The following is a 17,013-nucleotide window of genomic DNA, read 5'->3' as shown; positions in this document are numbered from 1 at the left end:
TGCTACACCATTTATGTCCACTTTTTAGGGTGTTTCAAAGCCTTTGAAGTCCTCAAAATGGAAACTTTAATATCTTCAAAACTACATTTGATTTTGCAAAAACAAATTATCAGCATGGTTATCTAGCCAACCAGAAGCTTTGGAGACAATTTCGCACCATTTCATGTTGAAATGAAAAACTTCCTATAAATAGTAACCTCATATAAATGCAAGGTTGAGACAAAATTTTACCAACATTCTCCCACTTGTCAAACACTTCGCAAGAGCAAAAGGATTATCAACACAATAATTTAATTTCTATTGGCCATGAGGCCCATAGACTTCGAACACCATCTGAACTTCTCTATGCTCACAGCCTTAGTTAAAGAATCTGCAACATTCATCAAAGTCTCTACCTTAACCAACTTCACCCTGCCATTTTTGACCATATCTCTGACAAAATGATACTGAACATCAATGTGCTTGGTCTGGGCATGAAAAATCGGGTTCTTATCTAGGCAGATCACACTCTAATTGTCACAATAAATTATCATTGTACCTTGTTTTATTCTAATATCATAACACACTCTCTTAAGCCAAATGGCTTCTTTACAAGCATGAGTAGCTGCCATATCTGCTTCTGTAGTGGACAAAGCAACCATAGCACCACCAAATAAAGTAGACACTTAAGCACTAGTGGATATTTTGCTATCAATATCACCTACCCAGTCTGAATCTACATAACCATGAATATCAAGAGAAATCACGTCTCCAACCAAATTACCATGATAACATGAAGAATACTAATGAATTCTACCAGGATTAGACATATATCTAGAAAGAACTCCCACTACTTGGGCAGTGTCTGGTCTAGTACATACCATAACATATATCAAACTTCCAACTACACTCTGGTAAGGAACTCTTCTCATGTCTTCCATCTCTGATGGAGATGTAGGACAATGTGAAATAGATAATTTTGTTACAACTATGAAGGGAACACATAATGGTCTACAATCATGCATGTTCAACCTCTAAAATATTGAATTCACATACTTACTTTGACCTAGCCATAGCTTTCTTCTCACTCTATCTCTTCTAATTTCCATCCCAAGAATGTGTTTCACTACACCAAGATCTTTCATTCAAATTTAGCAGCAAGTTGAGACTTTAGTTATGAAATCATACCTTTCCCTTTACCAATGAATAACATGTCATCAACATATAATGCAATGTATATAAAATAATCATCATCATATTTATTATAAACATAGTGATCTGATTTAAAATGCTCAAATCCCAAACTCAACACATATGTATCAAATTTTTGGTACCACATCCTAGGACTCTATTTGAGGCTATACGAAGATTTCTTTAATTTACAAACCAAATTACTTTTAGCTTTCACCATATAGTGCTCTGGCTATGTCATATATATATCCTCCTCCAAATCATCATGAAGGAAAGCAGTTTTCACATCCATTTGTTCAACCTCTAAATCATAAGCAGTAGCAATAGAAAGAAAAAATCTAATGGATGTCATTTTTGCAATAGGAGAAAATATCTCACTATAATCAACACCCTCAATTTCAGAGTAGCCTTTTGCAACCAAAATTGATGTATACTTCTCAATGCTTCCATCTAAACCAATCTTTTTCTAGAACACACTTTTGCAACCAACATGCTTTTGTCCTTCAGGAAATGGTACAAGATAACATGTATCATTATTTTTCAAAGCTGCAATTTCTTCTTCCATAGAAATCTTCCAGGATTCTCCATCATTCATACCTAATGCCTCTTTTATAGATCTAGGTTCATCCATATTAGTATTCAAAGAAAAAATACATCTCCAATCATCAAGTGAATACCTTTCAGGTGGTTGTCTATGTCTTGTAGACCTTCAAACAAGCTAAGTTGGAGGTTTATCCTCCTCTTCTGAAGATTCAGAGATAGATGAGTTCTCCTCAACTTCTTGCCTATCAAGTAGTCTCGATTCAACTCTTTCAGGCGTAGAATGGAATTGAATCACATCTTCCCATTTAGTTTGTTCTGGTTGCAAGGTAACATAAGGAGACTTAATTTCTCTAAAAATAACACTTCTACTATGAATTACCTTTTGTGCAACAAGGTCCTAAAGCTTGAATCCTTTCACACCATAATTGTAACCAATGAAGATACATTTCACAACCATGATGTTCTCCAACTTTGTTCTCTTCTCCTTTGGAACGTATGCATATGCCTCGCAACCAAAAACTCTAAGATATCTCAATAAAGGCTTGTGACTTGACCATGCTTCCATAGGCATTTTATCAACAAGAGCTAATATAGGAGACCTGTTAATCAAGTAGCAATCATTGGCAATAGTTTCAGCCTAAAACTTTAGTTCTAGACCAGGACCACTCAACATACTCCTAGCTTTCTCCATTAGTGTCATGTTCATTCTTTCTACAACTCCATTCTGTTGTGGAGAATACATAGTTGTTTTCTTTTTGTTAATGCCACAGTCTTTTACAAAATCTATCAAAATCATTAGACCAAAATTCACCACCATTATCATTCCTCAAACATTTAATTTTCTTTCCAATCTGCAACTCAACCATTGCTTTAAATTTTTTTAAATGACAAAATTTTAGATTTACTCTTTAAAAAATATACACATGTCCTACTAAAATCATCAATAAATGAAACCTAATGTGGATTTTCCAATTGGAGGAGCATCTACAGAACCAAACACATTAGAAGGAATAAGATCCAAAACACCGCAAGATTTATGAGAATTCGAGTAAAACTGAACGTGGTTTTGTTTTCCATAAATGCAATGCTCTTAGAAATCAAAGTCAAGATTACAATCATTCAAACCTTCAACAAGGTTTTTATTTTTCAAGGTCCTCAAACCCTTTTCTCCAATGTGGCCAAGTCTTTGGTGCCATAACATAGTCTTCTCTAAAGGTAACTTTACTTCATAAGAAAGAGCACCCTTAGGTACCCAAAAGACATGTCCATCCGCCGAAGGTGAAACCCTCAAATCTTTCGATGAAGTATCCACAGATTTACTTTTTACATAAGTGCTATTACACTCAATAGTGTATGCCTCTAGCTTATACAAAGTGCAAAACTTGACACCTATAGAAATCACCATATCTCCCCTAATCATCTTACATCTTGCATTAGAAAATAATACATGTACACCCGCATCTATCAATTTCCTCACAAATAATAAATTTCATTTTAATCCAAGGATATGCAACACACCGCTAATCCTTTTTATTCTACCATCAAGAAACCTGATCCTAACTTTACCTCAACCAACAGTGTCTAAATGTGAATCATCACCCAAGTACACCTTGCCTCCATTAAATTATTCATATTAAAAAAAACAATCTTTTTTTGTAAGTCACATGGAAAGGTGCACTTGAGTCAATTGACCATGTATCATTATTTGCATGAGTAGCCAAAGGTGCAATGAATGCATCACCATCTTCTTTATAAGACTCAACATCATAATCAAATTTCTTCTTCTTTTCTTCTTTGCAGTCCTTACGGATGTGACCTAAATTACCACAATTCCAGCAAATGACTTTGGACTTTCCAAGAGATTTTGATCTCCCATTCGATTTGGACTTCTTGCGCTTCTCATTCTTCTTGCCTTTTCCTTAGGTCTTCCAAAAACAATTAGGGATTCCTTCAAACTGATGGATACCTTCCTTCACATATCTTCACCAAGTAGGGCACCAACCTTATCTTCAAACTTCAAAACAACAAATGTACTATCGATAGCCGTAACAAGAGAATCCCATGAATTAGGCAAATAACAAAGCAAGATCAGGTATTTCTCCTCTTTGTCCATCTTAACACCAACATATACCAATTGAGCCACCGACATATTAAATCCTTCCAAGTGGTCAACAATTTGTCCACCCTCTTCCATCTTCAAAGAATACAATTTCTTCTTCAAGAAAATATTATTTAATAAAGATTTGGCTTGATACATCTCACCAAGCTTAGTCCATAACTTCTTTGCAGATTTCTCTTCATGGACATTGATTAGAACAAAGTTTGTTAGAAACAATCTAATTATACCCTTGTCTTTATGTTCCATAACATCATATTGAGCAGCTATAGTAGGATCTAAGGGTCTTGAGACATTCAAATCAACAACATCCAGTAGATCTCCATCTATTAGTAGATCTTCCATCTTCAGTTTCCACATCTCAAAATTACTACCATTAAATTTCTCCACCTCTATTCTCCCTGATGAACTTGCCATCTGAAAATTCCTGCAACAAGATCAAAAAGTATCTTCTACATAAACTCCCACTCAAATCTAGATTAGTTCAAAAATCCCAACCACCCACAACTGAAACCAAAGGTTATCAGGATTTGATACCACTTGTAAGGAAGTTAAGTAGTGGAACAACTTCCTACACTAACCTTGAGAGGAGGGTAATCCAAAAAAATTTACAGATCATTACAGTAGTTATAAAAACTTAACAGAAAATAAACAAAATATCATACATACCACAACACAACAACACAGTGATTTACGCAGGGAAAACCCTTTCAAGAGAAAAACCCCACATTCCAAAAGAAGCTCAATATATTATTCAGCAATCCACAACAGATTATAATATACTTGGAGAGAAAGCTCTTCACAAGAGTACCACTAATCAGAGACTCGGAGCTAACTCAATATCCATAAGACTCTTACATGCAACCTCTATCTCATGCACCTCATATATAGGAGATACAATACAAGAAACCATCAAACGGTATTACAAAATCATGGGCTAAAACCACCCAATAAAGTACAGTCAGCCTTATCTCCATTCTAGATGTCCTATGATGTGTCAAAACACACATCAACATGTGTTCCTCCCTTTTACAACTCATTTATGTGTCCGATGTAATTTATATTTCCTATTTCAGGAGTCTAAACTTCCGGAGGCCATAACTTTTGAACCGTGTGTCCGATTGATGAACCGTTTGAAGTGTTGGAAAGATCACAAAGTTCTCTATCACCTCGTAAACACTACACCATTTATGATAACTTTTTCAGGGCATTTTGAAGATTCTAAATTCCTCAAAATTAATTTTAATCCTTTCATTGCACCCTCTAAAAATGGAAACTTTAATATCTTCAAAACTAGCTATGATCTTGTGTATTCACATGCTTATCTAGCCAACCAGAAGCTTCTGGGAGAATTTCGCACCATTTTGTGCTGAAACAAAATGCTTACTATAAATAGTTACCTTATGTAAATGCAATGTTGAGACGCCATTTTCTCAATAGTCATAAGGAAGCTAGAAACAAGGATACACACCTTCAACACCAAGGAGATATCCTTTAGGCAAAAATGTCATAAATCCAAGATAAAGAGGGAATACTTTTATAAGCAAGGATAAGATAGTTTAAAAATAGATATCTTGCAACAAGTGTAAAGGAGATCCTTGCAGGAGAAGATATATTTATTCAAAAGAAATCTACCTCCAAGAGGATTTTCTTTGGACAATTATAACATCTACCAAAAGAAAGGAAGAGGAACAATAATTCATACATTCCTTCTATTGCTAGGTGAAGAGATTCTTGATGAAGGACGACACACTTTTGACCCAATGTAAAGGGGTAAGTTTAAAATAAGATATGCATTTCCAAGTGAAGAAGACGGTGTAGCCAAGGACTTACACATCTTGTATAAGAGAGAATATTTGATCAAACAACAACTTCACACAAGGAATGATATCAAATCATAAGCAAACACCATTCAATAAAGGAAAAGTAGATCCTTAGAAAGGAGAGAGGGAGATAAATCATTTCCCCCCAAGTGTAAGGACAATGAGAAGAATTACACAACCTCTAAGGAGAGATAAAACATAAGCAAATGCACAATATACTCACATGAATAAATATCCGATGCAAGAAAAGATATTAGTATGTGTAAAATGAAACTCTAAAGAAGTGGTAATCTTCAAAGAGAGAGAGAGAAAGAAAGAAATATCACAAATTCCCCTAAGGGAAATAGTAATACTTTAGATAGAAAGAGAGAGACAAAAAATATCATCATCGCCCCCCAAGCAAGAGAACAAGGAAAATTAGGACGAAGAATCACACATTTACTAAAGAGAGATTATTCATAAGAGAGGTGACATTTTGAACAAAAAATAAGTCCTAACTAAGGAACACACATGCATTCACATGAAGGATAACTCTATGCAATAAAGGACATCAAGTTATGAAGAATGCAATCCATAAAGGAAATAATGAAACTTTAAAGATAAGAGATAGAATAGAGGTAAAAGAAAATCATGTTGCTACCCCAAAATATTTTAAATTGAAAAAGCGCCACCTCTAATGACAAAGAGCCCCCAATTAAGTTAACTATTTGTGTCATAGGGTGAGGAGCAACATGAGGGTGAAATGAGTGCTAAGACACTGCCTTTCACCAAGAAAGAGAGCAAGATCAGTTGAAAGACATATATGAGTAAGATCATATTGTTCTTGAACAAATTCCTTAAATTCTTTACACTTTCTAGGAGAGTAGGAACCACCATGATGAGAAATACAATATCCACTACCTTCTTTGTTCTTAGTGCTAAACTTCACGAAAGAAAAAATGACATTCTTGTCATACTTCTATTAGATAGTTCAAATAATCGGAAGACAACTGAGACGGGGGGGTGAATCAATTGTCACAGATTACCAGAACTATTAGAAATTTTAAACACATTAATACTTAAACCCAAAACATTAATACTAGAATAGTAGTTAAACCAATTAAGCGTAAACAATAATCACATAATAAAAACCTGGTAAAGGGAAAAACCATGGTGGGAAGCCTACCCACAGTCAGATAATACTTCTGCAGTAAGTATGTGAACTACAATTGAGGGGCCTGCACTTGCAAGAAGGCCAACAGCCTAGAGCACACTATTCATCATAAAAGGAGCCTCATTGACTACATAGAAATACAGACTACAATCTGGAGAAGTGTTGAACTACAAAAGATAGCATCTCCTATGCCTGAGTACAATTATGCTTAAGCTCAATACCGGAGGACTAAATCCTCTTACATACACCCAATTCGATCTCCAATGATCGACCAAATTCTCTGCCTGAATGATATTACATTATTCACACATTACATTCCTTGACCATGATGATCTACAATGAGATCTTACATCTATATATACAAACCCTTGACCATAAACAATTAGGTCGGCCACCAGATAATAAACCAATTACATATTTACAAACAATGTCGGCCTTAGACCAAACAAATAATATCCAACACATAATACATCCTAGAAATACATCGAGAGGTCCAATCCACAGGTTATGTTAAAGCCAGTCCATAACATAGATCAACCGAGACCCAATATAGGTCCACATGCTACAACAATGATCTCTATTTGCCAAGTCTTGAACGTGATCACCAACAGCATCCTAAAACTCCACCAAAAGCTGCACCAACACCACTTATGCAATTCATCAAAGATCTTCATCAAAAGCTCTGTCGGTGAAACCCTCGCCGGAACCAGAAACCACTCAACCTATCGGGACCAGAAGGGTGACGGTAAAGCATCCAAACAGCTAGTGTTGGCATCAATGACAAAACATCAATGCAACACATAATCAATTCCACAAAATGGCCAATAACTTCAATTTCCAAAACATTCTAGTAGCTAATTATTCTTGATCATCAATAGGTGTAGGCTTATTCTTTTTTGATATAGGTATAGGATTGTTAGAAGAAAAAGGTTTGTCATCCATGATTTTAACTTTGCCACTATCACTATCCTTTCATTTTATTTTAAAAATCAGAACAATCATTAGCATGATGATCACAAGTTTGATGAAATGAACAAAAAGCAGTTTTTGAAGAAGAAACACTTTTACATGAACGAATGAATTGTTGTCTTCCAAGATGGTATTTGAAGTCTTGAATCCTAAGAAGGTAATCTATAGGATATTTATTATCAATCTCCTATAAAACCATCCTTATTCAAGACTTCCTATAATTTGTGTAGGAGGGTTTATAGGGACTCTAATTCCTTGTTCAAAATTTTCAAGTCCTTGTCCTCTAAAACCTTGTTTTGATATTATGTTAAAGCCACTCCTATATGAATATTTTAATTGATAAGGAAGAGGAAAATTATAATAAATTTCTTTGCATTTTGTAGTGTAAGGATGTTTAGAAGGAATGAAAGGAATAGTAGATGGAGAAGGGAAAATCTTGTTGAAGAGAATTTTCCTTTCTTTCATCATGCATATCCTCTTTGGTAGATTGGGAAGGAAGATCCTTATCATCTAAGGCCTCATCTTTTCTTAATGTTATGTTGGGAGATAGATCATGAATAACATAACATCATCTTCTCTACATATATTTTCATGATTAAGATAGGCTATATGAGAATAAGGAGGATCTAGACAGATGAAAACACCAATATTTTGATCTTGCCCCCCTTGCGCTAGGTTATGTGTATGAGAAGAAGATGGGGCCATGTTTCTCTTCAACGCTTGCTCTCCATTAGAGAGGTCATTGACGGGATTATTAGCTCTTTCATCATTGATATTAGATACCCTAGGAGAGGTACAAGTATTAGGTTTTACATTAGCATCTCTAGAATTGGGATCTACAAAAGCTTTGAGATGATCTATATATGAAATTCACTTTCCTAAATACATCACAATAAAATAGAATGCACTATAAATGAAATCATTGAGATCAAATTTATTGAAAGGAAGGAATTTTGAAACTCTAAAAACACAATATGTCAAAGTGTTGTGAATGAAAAGAAGCAATGTGAAATGAAAGAAGTCATTATCCAACACATGATTTTGATAAATATAAGTGAAAAGAAAGGTAATCATATGTGAAATAAAAAATAAATCAAAGCTATTAAGTACCATTATTAATCTTTAAAATCAAATCTGAAGATTGATGTAAAAAAAATGAAGCAATCCACAAATCAAATTAACCAAAATAAATTAGGGTTTTTATGAATTAAACCTCTAAATTTATATAATTTGATTAAAATGAGATCTATGAATTTGAATTTGAATTTTGAAATGTTTCTAAATCAGATCTGAAATAATTAATCCAATTGAAACAATCCACAAGCTTAATTTTAGAACTTAAAAATTAGGGTGTTGGTGAATTTAACCTCTAAATTTTTAAAATTCAATTAGAAATTAAACTTGTAAATGTAAATTCAAATTTTAAATTGCTTAAACACTCGGATCTGAGAATATAAATCAGAAATAAAGGTGTAAGGAGTCGATTTCACCAAAATGTGATGGTGAAAATATTAGGGTTTCCACCACAAGAAGGATGAAAACCGCTAATATTTTTCTTCGGGACCATGACATTCAAAAGAGGGTTGAATCCAATAGATTTAGTCACAAACCAACAAAGATAAGGAATTTAAGGGATGAATTTGTTTGCCCTCTTTTTTCAGTTGAATTGCTAAAATTAGGCTAAAATGTTGAAAATGAAGGTGAAAACACAGAAACAGAAAGCTATAGTCGTTGGATTGAGGCATGCACCTGAATCTGAGAAATGTAACTAGATTCAGACCTGATCCTCGAAAGAGCTCTTAAAATATCGAGACCATGGCGAAATTCGCCCTGGTCCTCCGAAATTTTTGCACACCAAAGTGGGATTGATTTGTCTTTGTAAATGATGTTGATTCTAAAGATCGCAACTCCATACCTATTTCTTGCACACAAAAAAGAAGGAGAAATAGGTTGGGAATAGGGGCTTGCCTAATTCAAACCCAATTAAGGAATTAACCTCGATTGAAATATTGCAAATACTAAAATAAATAATAGAAATATATACCTCAGATCTACAATGATTGATAGTGATGCTTTGCTTCTTGAATGTAATCACATATGTTGTATGAAATGCCATGAACATGACAAAACCCTAATGACACATGTATGCTTGCATATGAATGATGTGATGTTGCTCCATTGATGAATGAAGAATGCAGCCTTGAAGACCTCTAGAAATGCTTGATGATAAATACTTTAATGCTTGAATGCCTTGTGATTATAATTTTGCCCTTGTACCCTTGTATCATGGTGTCCAAATGAAAGGGAAAGCCTCCTTATATACTTGTCCATTGAAAAACATGTTAATTCTCCAACATAGGCCGACACGGGGCTAAGTTTCCCACTCAAATTTGGAAATGCCTAAAGGGTTCAAAATGGGGCCCAAATAGGGAGGACCAAGGCATGGCACCCTAGTCCCACCCCATTTTAGGGTCGGGACAAAGGGTCCATGTGGTGTATGAAGTGGACTAAATTGTAAGGGAGTACAATTTAGGATGCTACAATGTGCTATTATAGATTGTGGTGTTGTACGTGTGTGTTGGGTGTAACCCTTCATTAGTGGTATCAAAGCATGTGTAAGGGTATGTAAGGGGAGTACCCTTCATCACTAGTATCAAAGTGAGTTTCCTTGATCATGTAGATAAAATTCTGAACATGAGGTGTTTTGCACCAAGATCTATTGGTGAAGTGTGTGATTTGTTGCAGAGCAATGTTCTTAAGCATATAGACAAAGTGCCAAAAATGAGGCAATATGCTATCAAGATCTATGGGTGACATACCTGAGTTTTTTACTATCTTCTAATAGAAGTTGAGGCTGGGTAGAAGGTGCACATAGAGGTGTATCTTGCATAAATCTATGTTGGGTAGAGGATAGATGTATGTTAGTTTTATTGTATGTGCAAGAGGAGCTACATAGAGGATTTATGAACCAAGTTCTTTTGAGTGTGCATGCAGAGCATTGAATGTGAGGTAGTTTGCACCAAGACTTGGGGGTGTTGGTAAGAGGATTTATTTAGAGGCTTCAAGAAGTTGAAGATGGTGAAGATGGAAATGAGAAAGAAGAAAATGAAATTTGTATTAGATGGGTTTTGAGGATTCCTACACTTGTGAGAAGAGAAAGACTTAAGAGATAAATCGATAGTTGAGATGTACTAGCAACTGAATGATTTAAGAATAGAATTTGAAAAGATAAAAGCATAAATGAACAGAGGTGGGAGTGATTCAAATCACTTTCTAATGATTTTTTGATTGCAGAAAAGAGGGAGGATGTAACAGTCGATCATGCATGTGGCACTAAAGAAGAGAAAGAAGTTCTAGTAGAGAACTTGGAAAGTCTAACATTTGATGATGAAATCAAAGAGGATGGACATAATGAGTTTGTAGTAAATACATGCTCAATGTAAGGCATGGAGAATGAGATCAAAGAGGTCGCAATAAAGGCTAAGATGATGGACTTTGAAGGTCCTTTATTTGATGAGTAGATTAGCAAAGATGAGGATGTTATCTTGAAAGAGGAGATTAGAAGGATCAATAGGTTCTTGGAAGTTGAATATGATAAGAAGGTGAAATAGATTGCAATAGAGGCAAGACTTTGTGAAGGCTTCAAAATGTTGATAATAGATGAGGAAAGTGAAGAAAGAGTTGTGGAAATGGATGAAATTGAGGCAAAGGATTTTTGTTTTCTGAATTTTATTATGATGACGATAGATGGGAGCATAATGAGGGGAATAATGTTGCAACGGGAGTGAGTCCTAAAGAGGACATGAAGGTGATAAAGATAGAAAAAAATGAAGAGGATGTATTGTAATGTCCCAGTTTTGGGGTCTCTTGTAGTGTAGTTGGAGCTAACTTTTTGTGTTGGTGTCAGCTTGATCAAGGGAGGAACTCGATGTCGCCAGTGTGCTTGGGTGGTTATTTGGAGATATATGACACTTTATGAAGAGTTTTCAGACAATTTTTCCATACTTACTATTTATAGTAAGTGCCATTCGAGTCATTGATTACATCTATTGGCAGTATTGCTATTTCTACATATTTGATGACTACATGATTTGATAATTTATCGACAACTAAGGGTGTTTAAGGATATTATTTTAAATAATGTTTAAATATTAGAGTTAAATTAATTATTTAATGTTATTTAATTTAATAAAGTAACTTTATAAATTGATTTTATAAAGTAAATTAATATTGGTTCTAGGGGAGACATAAGGTTTATTTAACAATTAAATGAAAAGTTGGACAACCCTAATTAGGGCAATGAGCTTGAAGTTATAAAAAGGTGTTGTGAAGTTCATTTGAGGGATGTTGAAGATTTATTATATTTCTCTCACGGGAAAACCCTTGGGGTTTTGCAGATTGGTGCAATTCATCTCACCCTTCTGGAGGACATAAACCCTTTTGAAGAAGATTGGCTTTGGTGGTGGAAGATCTACCCAGGTCAATTAGTGGGATTTACCTGGAATCTCATCTTGAGATAACTAGTTGATTAGTTTGATCAAAGCTTTAAAATAAAGATTTGTATGAAGTTTTGATGTTGAATTTCAAAGAAAAATTGGGTTAAAAATCAAATTTTGGAGTTTTTGGGATTTTGAGATTCCTATGTGCGAGATTATTTCTCCTTTGCTAATTGCTAAATTAAAGAAAGGGAAATCAAAATATTTGATTAATTATTGTTAGCTAGATATTCTTGAGCATGTCACTAGAAAAAAATTATATTGCAAGTAAAGGACAAAATTCATATAAGATGAAATTGAAAGGGGCCAAAATATTTTAGATAAGACAAAATATGGAAAGGACAAGGTGGAATAAAGGGAAATTTAATCCTTTGGGTTTTTTTAGAAATCATTTGGGAAGTTAGTCACAAAAAGAAGAAAAGACAAATATTGGACAACAGACTCTTCCCTTGGAGCCGCTTGGAAGGAAATACTATAAAATGATAAACCCTAATGTCAAGCATATCTAGAATCGGAAGCCCCTCACACGGTTACAGGAAAAACCCTAGCCATGCGTTAGATGAGCTGACACGAAAAAACCATCGAGAAAATCGACAGCAATGGGAAATGATGAATTCGTGGTGTGAGACAATTCTAGTGGTGGTGTACCCCCACAAGGGATTGCCTATCGGCAAATGACAAAAGCGTATGAAGACAAAAAACATTTTATTATTTTTAATGTTAGACAGAGGATAAGGACAAATTATTTAAGTAATCGTATGCTTTTTCTTTTTGAAACTATGGGAGTGAATAAGAAAATTTTGAAGTGCACTAAAAGACAAATTCATTCTATCTTTTGTAAGTTGTGGGAGTTTAAAAATTTAGTCTACCTTGAAGTCGTAGAATAGGGGAAGTTGTGATAAACTTTTGTTGGGTGTATGTTCATTGGTGCTAAGTCTAAATAATCTAAGGGAAAAAAACAAATCATATAATCAATCCTATGCATATATTTGAAGGCACTGTTACTCTACAATAAGGTTTCTTCCTTTGAAAGAGAATAAGCTTAGATAGTGGTAGGATAAAGAAAATGAAAAGATGTATAAGATAGGTGATTAAAGTTGGTAAAGAGGTATTGCTAGTTGTTGGGTCAATTTGGGAAGGTTATGAAAGATATAGCAGCCAATATAAGGTTGTTTCAGGTATAAGAAATCTATAGCAACTTTGGAAAAAAAGATTGCAAACCTTGGGAAGGTGTTTAATAGCTACAACAACACTCAAAAAAATAGTTGTAGATCTTTAATGTGTCTTTGAAAGGAATTGGAGGAGTCACATCACATGTATGAGAAACATCATTCCTTCATGCTCATTCTTGATTTTCACTATTAGCTTTCTACCTATTAAAAGGGTTAGGTAATCCTTTATTTTTGTGTCTATGTTCGAATGAATTAAATGTTACTTCTAATTTTGGAAAGGTTAAACTAAATTGATAGGATTATGATTGTACATTCATTTATGAGTAAGGAGACAAATCAAACACATAACCAACCTTTTCCAATGTTGTTATGAATCTGCAAACATTACATTCACCATTATCTTAACAAGTCTAGAGAAAGCATTTTGTAAACTAAGTATTAGACTTAATGTGAACTATTTGGAAATATTACTCAAGAGAGTAAGTGTAAAAAATTTGGTATCAAAAGCGGTAGGAAACTACAATGGTATCATAGCACAGTCTTTCCCACCATGCAATGGGTTAATGAGTTTCTATGAGCATCAGTGATAGAGAAAGAAGATACCAAGAAAGACTAAGGCAATGGGATGAAGATTTTTGGGATCATTGTGTTTTAGGAAAAAAAAAATATCAACACTTTGAAACCCATTCAAAACAATTGGAAAATTTAGAAAATATGGGTAAAAAGGGTCAAAGAGGTAATAGGAAACAAGAACCAAATTGAATGGAAATCCTAGATGCAATTGCTCAAATGAGAGTCAAAAATAGAGGAAATGATGGTTAGAGAAATGGTTTGGATCCTCATAGAGAAACAAATCAACATCAAAGGACAACTATAGATAGACCTCTCATGCCAATTTTCCCACCTAGAGTTCAACCACAAGTAAGGATGAGGTACCTTTATTGACATCCAAGATTAGCTTAGATAGGATTGGATTGATGCATGACTAGATTTTAAACATGATATTTCCCTACGATATTATATGGATTTTAGGATGAGACATATGCCTAATAGGGGCAATAGAGAGCAACATAATGACTTGTGTAGAGAAGCTATTGTAATACTTCAACTAGAGCATGTGTTCAAAAAGTGGATACTTATTTCAATCGTAACCCTATGCCTAAAGAAGAGTCCATAAATATGCTATGGACATTTAGATGGAGTTACACATGAGGGGTGGCATCATGGCACAATGGGACATGCACAAATTACCTCTTAACTAAGAGACTCATAAAGAGATTTGATAAGAAGGATCCAAAACTTCATTTCAAGGAGTTAGCATAGTTGAAACTGTGAGGTTTAGTGGATGCATATGTTGTTGATTTTCAATGGATGTTAGTCTTGGTGACAAATAAATTGGAGAGGAGGCTCATTGTTCTCTTTATTGATATATTATCCAAACCTTTGAGAGGATGGATAAAGGCATTTATCCCACCTACTTTACAAATAGCAATTAAGAAAGCTAGAGATATGGAGTATTCCACTTCAAGAAGTAAATTTTAGTCCAAGGGTTGTACAAAGGAAGGCTAAAGACCAAAAAAATCACAAAGGGTGATCAACACCTTGAGTGGGATCTGGGTGTGTTATCTTCTAAAAATGATGATGACCCTATATTGGAGGAATTTCCTTTTGATGATCTTGAAAAAAAGTCTAATTTATCATTGCATGGAGCTGACTTGGAGTAGAATTTTAGGGACTTTGAAGGTTTGGATCCATAGTATACTACTAAAAATGATAATGAGGATCCACAAGAGATTGGGGATAGTTATGGAGTCATTAATAACAGGTATGATAGTTTTGGTTTTGGTATTCATCATAGCAACAATTTACTTTCTTTGCAAAATTAATTTGTGGTATCCATTGATAACCCATTTTTTGAGATGGATATTAAGATAATTGAAAATCCTCTTTTGAGTTAGATGATGGAACAACTCTTGGTTCTAGAATTACACTTAATGAGAATAGAAAGGTATGGGATCTGCAAGAAGATTCAAAATTTGAGTTGGAGTATGCTTTTCAACATGTTGTTGACCTATGTTCACATTATGAAATGATTGATCACCCTCATGGTAGACCACGAATTTGGATGATACTTGGAGTTATGTTGAGCACTTTTCTAGGCATGTTGGTGACCATTCGTGGTCAATTATCTATCCTTGGGATTCTCAACGAGAAATGAAAGAGATTATTGGGAGTCATAGAAGTGACCTTTGGAGTTACAAGGATCAAAATTTCAAAATTCATAGTGTTGATTTATTCCTTACCAGACATCTTGTGATTTGATTTACTCATTTACAAATGTATTAGAGAGAGATTTTAAGCAACGATAAGAACATTGAAAGCATGAACACTCTTAGAAGTATTCATTGGCAAATAATATGCTAGTTTTCCTATTTGGAGCTTGTTGTTTGGTTGCAAATCAGTCACTTCACTTTATGGTTTTCTCTCATGTAGGGGAGTTGGTACATTTTCCTTTTCCAAGGAAGTAATAGTTTTCAACTGGAGATTTCTTGGAGATGTTTTCTAGCCACTTCCAAGTTATTTTTGAGTAATGCAACACTCAACTTTCATGCTTATACTTGGAGATTCCATTGGTGCGGCTATTGTCCTTGGTATAGAGTGTTGAACTTGTTAAAACCAAAATGTACATCGATAAGTCCAATTTTTAGCACTAGTGATTATTGTTTACTTTTGACCTTCTAGACTCACAAAATTCATCTTATGAAGGTTTATGATGTTAACCTTGACAATTTACTCTTGGTGTTGGTTCATGACAATGAATTTTCACTTGTTTTGGTTCACCATTTAGAGGGCCTTGGAGTTGGAATAGTAATAACTTTCATGTTTGGTACAAGGATTTCAGTTATGGATTTTTCTAGGATTTTTCAGTGGTAGATGTCTCATGGTATAAGTTTGAGCTCTTGTAGGTGTTTCAACTCATTTCTTGATGGTGATGACTTTCTTGGTTTCCTAGAAAGGAGAGAACAGTCTAAGCGAGATGGTTTTATAATTGTGGTTAGAGTGGTGGAGTGTCAACATGGTGGTCCTTTCCTAAGATTGACTTGGGACCCTAGGATCACTCGAGTTTGCAGTTCAACAGTTGAGGTTGAGGGAGCTTGTGTTGGCTTATTGGAGTTTACTCTGGTGCATCAAAATGATTATTTCAAAGAGAAATTCTCTAAGGATTTGTTTGAGCTTACACAATTTTTTATTGCTCTCCTTATAGGAGGTTTTCAAGAGGTCTCTTATGTTGATACCTTGTATGATATACAAGTGATTGTTGGATTGTTTGGGTATTGCTTGAAAATGTAAGCAATCTTTGAGAAGGGTGGATTGTAATGTCCTATTTTTGTGGTCTCTTGTAGTGTAGTTGGAGCTGACCTTGTGGGTTCATGATAGTTTGATTAGAGGAGGAATTTGATGTAGTGTGCTCAATTGGTTGCTTGGAGATGTTTGACACTTTCTAGAGGGTTTTTAGAAATTTGTCTATGCTTACTATTTATAGTAAGTGTCATTCAGTCCATTGATTAGG

The sequence above is a fragment of the Cryptomeria japonica genome, chromosome 5 (genome assembly GCF_030272615.1).
Source record: "Cryptomeria japonica chromosome 5, Sugi_1.0, whole genome shotgun sequence".
NCBI classification, from domain to species: domain Eukaryota; kingdom Viridiplantae; phylum Streptophyta; class Pinopsida; order Cupressales; family Cupressaceae; genus Cryptomeria; species Cryptomeria japonica.
The sequence above is the reverse complement of the archived record's forward strand: the minus strand, read 5'-3'. Positions refer to the sequence as shown.